Genomic DNA, 7,365 nt, shown 5'->3' with positions numbered 1-7,365 from the left:
TTCTCTCCCCACTTGACGCTCGAGTCTCGTCCAGAAAGGTTGCCAACACATCACTAACACCACTGCTCGTCATTGAGATGGCTAATGTTGCCCTTGCCTCTTTGCACAGTGCTCGAGCAATTATCCATTCCTTTTCTCGTTTTGTCTGATGATCGTTATGGTGCATTGTATTTTCAAGAAAATTGTGGTCACACATCAAAGTTAATGCGTCTTGCGTTGCGCGATCAGCGGTGGCATTCCCCTCACCGTTCAAGGAATCGCCGCCCATTGAGGGAATCGTCGGAGGTGAGGATCCGTCGTCGTCTAGTCCGCCCATCACCTCGGCCCCCTGACGTTCATTTAAAAGACAGACCTTGATGGTCACTTCCCTCCCCCCTTGACGCTCAAGTCTCGTCCTTGGGGTTCAGCGGATCCCACACAGGGTTTTCGGCTCCCGTTTCTATGAGGGCGACTACATCAAAGCCGTCGATGGAGAGCTGAACGTCGGAGGCCGCCTTTCCCGTGTTCCGGGTACGGCGTGGCGTCGTATCTCTGCTTATACGTGTTGGCGGTCGGGCACTATGCGTCGTCGTCTTCGTCGTGTTCTCAGCGGCAGGTTCCGTCATGTCGGGTATGCGTTGCGCCATTTTGCTGCCGTCGCGTTCGAGAGTGCCGTCAGGGTTAGATCTCGCTGACGGGCTGAGGTCATGTCGTGAGTCGCTGCGTCGTTGGACGGTTTTCATTTTTCCGTGGTCATGCAACTTTACATCGAGAAGTTGCTGCTTTTAGATTCCCCGTGTGGGCTTGAGGACCTTACACGTGAGAAGACTGCAGTGCTACGGCGGTTCGGCGACTGGTACGGGTAGGGCGACGGTTAACGATTGAACTGGGCTGGTCCTCGGTTGGTGTTGTAGAGGTATTTTTTGATCTCAGTAGGGCTCTGGGCGGGTCGGGGGCGTGGGGCGTCGAGAGAGAACCGCCTCAAACCAAGCCACTTGTAAAGAGAGCGATGGTAGTTGTGGTCGGCACCTCCACGGTGGTAGCAAACCGGACGATTATGGGGAGTTCGCCATACATCCGTCTTTCTTGGCGGCTGGTTTCGGACTAACGGGGGTCACGCGGGCGACAGTCGGTGGCGATACGGCTGCTCCACTTGACAATGTGTTGGAGCAGGGCGGGGTCGACGCACTGCCGCGAAGTAGGACATAGCTTGTGGCTCGCGGGGTACTTCGGATGGCGTAGAAATTCCCAACGCTTATTGCACTTCTTCCCTAATCACTTCGGTAAAGGAAGCGTCGGCTGCGGTGGCATGCAGAGAAATTTCCGCAGCAACTCTCTCACTACTACGCGGATGGTCTAGCCTAGGGTATCAGCCGGAATCCGCATGTTGTCGACATAGTTCGCATTACTGGCCGCGCTAACAAAGTTGCGGTCATACTGCTTAGCACGCAATTCGAGTGTCTTCTCAATTGTGCAAGCTTCGGTCACGAATTAGGGGACTGTTTGGGGTGGGATGCGGATAAGTCCAGCAAACAGTTCCTCGTTCACACCGCGCATCAAGAAGCGTAACTTCTTTTCTCCCTCATTTCGGCATCGGAGCGGCGAAATAGTTGCTTCATCTCCTCAACGAAGATAACAACCCCTTCGTTGGGGCGTTGCGTGCGTGTTTCCAACAAAAGGGCGGCTCGTTCTTTCCGCACGACGGTGGCGCATGTTTTGAGGAACTCGCTACTAAAGAGAGTACAGTCGGTTCGGGAGCTTTAATAGTTTTTAAACCACGTTCCGGCCGTATCTTCTAAATAGAAGAAAACATGGAGGGAAGCTTCTTTGTCATCCAACCTGTTAAAGATGCGGACGCGCTCCACTTTCTCCAACCAGTCCTCAGTGTCTTCTCCGGGGGATCCGCCGAACGATGGCGGTTCCCGGGGCTTTTGAAAAAGAAAGGCAGGATTGGTAGCGCTGGCCATAGTGCCTGCGTTGATCATGGTGGTGGCCACGACGTCTTGTTTCATCAATATGTCCGGAAGCAGTCCAAACTCTGGCTGAAGGCCTTGCTGCCGGCGGCTGACACGAGCGGAGCTTGCTTGTCGGCTTGACGAAGGCTTAGGGTGCATTTACCCAGCACCTCCAACAGATGTCACGAGGCCAAAGAGGACGCAGTTGGCTTCAAGGAAAAGAAGTTTATTGAACTCCCGTTACAACTCAAAGAATACACAGGCGGTAAAAAAGCAGTCAACAATGTGACTTGCGCTAGCGAGCGTCCGCGATCCGAATGCCATGGCGTCTGGTCTGAAGGCTTTTATCTTTCGGCGCGAGTGTGCTAGAGAATGCGCTGATTGCTGACGCTGAAGGAAAGCCGGCTACTAGCCACTCCACCGCTTTAATGACGAAATTGCGGCGGTCGAACGAGGGTAAGAGACAAACATTTTTTGAGCAAGTTTCCAAATTACTTGATGAGCATAGAGCAGTAATTTTTGACTCGTGTGCTTTGCGACCATTCAAGCTAGGTACTGGATGTGTTGGTTGACTACGCTCTGCAAGCAGTTGAGATTTCGAAAAAAAGATTTGCAAGGTCTCTTAGAACTTTCCAAATAAGACAATTTGGGCTACAAAACCTGCAATAGGAATTTGATGTGATAGCGACGTTAGAATGAAACGAAAAAGCAGCACTCAACAAGTTAAACACGCAAAACACTCGTGTTTTTTTTTTTTGCTCCGAACCCGTTTGCACCCGTGTGAACCGCCTCGAAACGTTCGAAGAGGAACTAAATGGTGCTCCGGAACCGAACCGGAACCGAACTTGAAAGGCTTGGACCTGAACCTGAACCGAACCCGAACCCGGCCAGTGCGGATGTCGGAGGTCTTGCCAAACGCACCCAACCCCATCCTTATGCTGCGGGTAATTTCCCGTTCATTGTTTGTATAAGCCTCTATGACTTTCCCAAGTTATACGTATTCGGTGACTGCTTCTAAGACCTAATTACCTACCTACCTCATTACCGATTCGACATTACCTTGAAATTTTTCGTGTTTATTTTAAAGCCTGAAATCACAGTTGCTGAGCACAATGGGCAAAGCATGGGCTACAAACCGTCCCTCTCTGACTGAACATGACAATGTCACCTGCAAACTGTAGGTGGCTGAGATATTCCCTATTATTGTCAACCCTGTTTGCCTCCACCTAAGCTTGCTGAACACACCCTCCAGACAGGCTGTAAACGACTGTGGTGATATTGTACCCCTTGCCGGACCTCCTTTTGTATAGGAAATTCGCAAGTTCTGTGGTACAGCCGTATTGTTCCCGTACATCCGTCGTATATATCATTGTATAGCTCAATGTATCTCTCGCCGAAGCCGTGACCACGTGAGCCGTGATTTCTGCTGAAGTGAGCATTGAGTCATATGCCTTTTCATAATCTATGACAGCCATATGCAGCGGTGCATTATACTCTGAGCACTTTTCGATTACCCGGTCTATAGCGGGTGAATATCATCTAAAGTTGAGAAATCATTCCTGAAACTGGCCTATTCTCGTGGCTGTTGAACGTCCAAAGTGCCACTGATGCGTTTAAGAATTACGTTATTAAACAATTTTAGGTAACGGAGAGGGGGCTGATGGGCCCGCAATTTTAAGCTCTTTGGCATCACCTTCCTTATGTAGGAGAACTAAATTCACATTTTTCCATACTTGTCAATGTTCATACTCGTCAACATTGTTGAAGAAGAACAAAACAGTACGCAAGTATCAGCCAACAAATCAATATATGAGGGATATTTGCAGTGTTCCTTCTTTAAACAATTCAATTGATGCTTTGTTTTTCCGATATCAGATATTACACCAACTGGGGAAAACCGTCGCCCGCTGTTACCTGCGATCCTCATTTGGCAACAGCAACGAACAGATCTACTAGAAGGGTTGCCCGTTCCGCCTTGAATGTTCGTGCAGTAGGGCAAGTGGTTCTCTAAACGTTGTAGTAGGGTGACTTAATTGACGCGCGTCTCCGCCGTATGGCAGCGCTGGCATCGAGACACCTGATTTGAAGCAGCGGAACAGAGTAAATTTAATTTCATTTCAGCAAACCTCTACCGTGTTATCTTCTGGGGAACGAGACCAGATAAGAGCAGCACGAGAGTTGAGCGAGAAAGAGAAGGGAGGCATTTACTTGGCAGGGGCGGCAGTCTACTATCGTCTTTCGTCGATATTTGCAACGGAAGAAGCAGATAGGTGGAGATTTTTCTCTCTATTCCGGTCCAAACTCTCTAAGCGCACCATAACATAGCAGTTATGTGGCTTACTGCACATTGTGGGATCTGTGTCAATGTAAAGGCGGACATTGCTTTATACATCGCGTATGTCCATAGCGCATCAGAAATACCCATACCATTTTTCAAGTACGATGTTTCACTCTTTGCGTCTAGCGTGGCATGGAACATTCGGTGTTCAACCTGGGCTGACATGCATCATTACACGTCGCTGTATTGTAGCGATCTACACTGCAAATTCAAGAGGCCACATGAACTGCCCAAGTAAGAAGCACTTCTAAATCTCGTGCAGCTTAAACGTCGGATATATGCAAAACCTCCTCTTTAAGTTGAAACGGACCTTGTCGCCACTTTGCCCGCACTGCAACATGCGCAAATTGCTGGAGCGCCTGCTCTTCGAATGTGCTCTGTTCCATGCGGAAAGAGTGTCCCGCGCATTGTCTTTTGGACTGCCTTTTTTGTGTACATTCTACGGAAGGACGTGTTAGGTCCGTTGACATGCACCAAACGTGTTCCACGGGCCATAGGAGCGGTGATTGCGTACCTGCAACATACAGGCCTTCATCAGTATCTGTAAATGCCTCAACGCATTCGCTCGCATCAGCTCCTTTAACATAACCGCCATCATCACAATCATTGTCCCTATAATTATATTCGCCTAGCACCTTAGGCATTCTACCTGGCTCACCCCTTGAGACGTCATTAAAAATTGTTCTCTTTCTCTCTATAAATATCTGTCTCAGTAATATCACGAATTGCGAATATCTACAGTGTTTTGCAAATTCCTCACGAGCACAAAACCTCCACCCAACAAACACATGTCGGGGGGTCACCTATGGCCATTAGCATTTTTTTTACTGGACATTATGTTCAGCCTAGGAATAATCGGTTTTTATGTTTAGGGCGCTGTGAATGTGTGACGGCACTACCACTACATCTACGCTGTCCCCAGAGGGGTCGTTGAAGTATTTTCAGTCACAAAATTCCGAATATAGAACTTCATAACTGTTTCCGGATAAATGTTACTCACTGGTATGCTTGGTACATCCGCTAGTTTTACACCAGATATCCTAAAGAGGCGCTTTGATATGTTAGTTACCCTATACGTCCTCTTGCAATCTATCTATTGGAGTCATTCGAAGACACGAGGGAAAGACAAGGAAGTGTGGAGGTGCCTTCAACCTGTATATAGCCGATTCTAGAGGTGTAATTGCGAAAGGTGGACATCAGACGAGGGATGGTTCAAAGTCTTTCAAGCTTTTCTTTGCATGAAACTCCCACCTAAGTTTCGTTTGGAAACAAATGCTACCGCAAGAGGCGCCACCGCCGATTGGAGGGTATCGGGTGGCCGGCGCTACCCCGTCCGTGCAGTCGCGCGGCAGAACATGCACCCGCCTTTGGCAGCAATTCCTCTGATAAAACGGTTCTGGTTAATTATACTCTAAATTGTTGCTACAGAACGAAGCCGGTAGGAAAGTTTAATTGCAGCCCTTAGGGGGAATCGGTATCCGGAAGAACACACGCTGAAATCTGTCGACTGGTGTCTCGGTTTGATTCTGAGAAATTCCTCAGAAGTTTCCACGCGTGGGGTGTTTATCGACCCTTGGATTCCGAGACGGGTTAAACTATTCCCTTACCTATGGCCGTCCTCCTCATAGCCTTGCCCAGCCGCAGGTCTCAACCTTGAAAATCTATTTCACAGCACGCTCATCGTAGCTATGGAAACTGCGCTGTTTGCTTACAGAGATAATTCTCGCGCGTCGATAGCCTAAATAGCTCGGCCGTGGTGCTCCATGCTTCCATGCCGTAGGCGCCAAGGTTCGAGACATTTCATTTTATTCCGCAATGAGGTGGATAGAGTGCGTGATATTCGGAACTATGTTCTTACACATGCTAGGACTACACTCCGTGCTAAACGCAGGGGAGGAATATCGGCGCGGCGCAAAATTAAAAGTTTGCATAGGTGGACAGTTATCTCTTTCCAGCTCCCTTTGGACTCACTGTTTCAATACTTTCCTTTCATGCATCATTGAGGTACAGTGCGCTGCCTCAGTGCACTTTTAGAGGCAAAACTTCTCAGGGGCTTGGGTTGTGGGCTTCTCCTGTTGTCGTCGTCATCCTCGTAATCGCCGTTCGTCTCATGTAGTTACGGTACTAAAACATCGGGAACCTCATTTACGCCTGTCGCTCGAACGTAACGTGTACTAAAAAATCAACGGGAAACTTGTTTACGCCTTGCGCTAGAGAGCTTCGTGCATCAAAGACAGCTCCCTTTGGACTCACTGTTTCAATACTTTTCTTTCATGCATCATTGAGGTACAGTGCGCTGCATTACTGCACTTTTAGAGGCATAACTTCTTAGGTGCTTGGTTTGTGGGCTTCTCCTGTTGTCGTCGTCATCCTCGTAAGCAAAGCTGTAAAACTCTATCCCCAACGGTTTCATCTTTGTTGGCAAAATGCCAAGGTGCCAAGAATATACTTATACACTGAATCCTTCGCCCATCAACAGGTTTCACGTTAGTAGAGGTCGCTATCGATTTTTTCATGACACCGAAATCCTTGGCACTATTGAACACGATAAAACCGGCGTTACTCTCGCGGGTGCCCATGGTTTCTGATGGAAAGAAGTTGGATGTATATTTGGTATTCTTCGATCTTCTTCCAACAATTCGAACTTCGCACCATCTGTTTATTTCCTTGACGGTTCAAAATATAAAAGGTTGGACATATGCGTTCAACAAATCTTTTCTTCAATTAAAGATTGAGGATCTAAATTGGCTACCAAATGCAATAGTCGATGCGCGCAATCCTCCTACGTCATGCGGCGCAATGCGCGCACAAGCAAGCACAATCATTTTCTAGGTTTTCTTAACTTCCGGGCAATAGCCGTGAGGCCCGCGCTCACGTGCGCGCGCTCCATAATTTCTGGTTATTTGTAACTGCGTACACGAAAAACTAGGATTTGCTAAACAGCTTCACTGTTAAACGAAATCTCCACTGCACCTCCCACCTCCTCGGCTTCACCTTCACTCGATGGAATTTATGGGCGAAACGCTGTACTCAAAGCCCTATTCTTTCGGCGAGTTGAAACGCAGGAGGCATTGCAAAAAGTTGTATTTTTTT

Source organism: Haemaphysalis longicornis, unplaced genomic scaffold (assembly GCF_048455015.1).
Source record: "Haemaphysalis longicornis isolate Haplotype H1 unplaced genomic scaffold, Haemaphysalis longicornis Haplotype H1 scaffold_6, whole genome shotgun sequence".
Lineage (NCBI taxonomy): Eukaryota > Metazoa > Arthropoda > Arachnida > Ixodida > Ixodidae > Haemaphysalis > Haemaphysalis longicornis.
The sequence above is the reverse complement of the archived record's forward strand: the minus strand, read 5'-3'. Positions refer to the sequence as shown.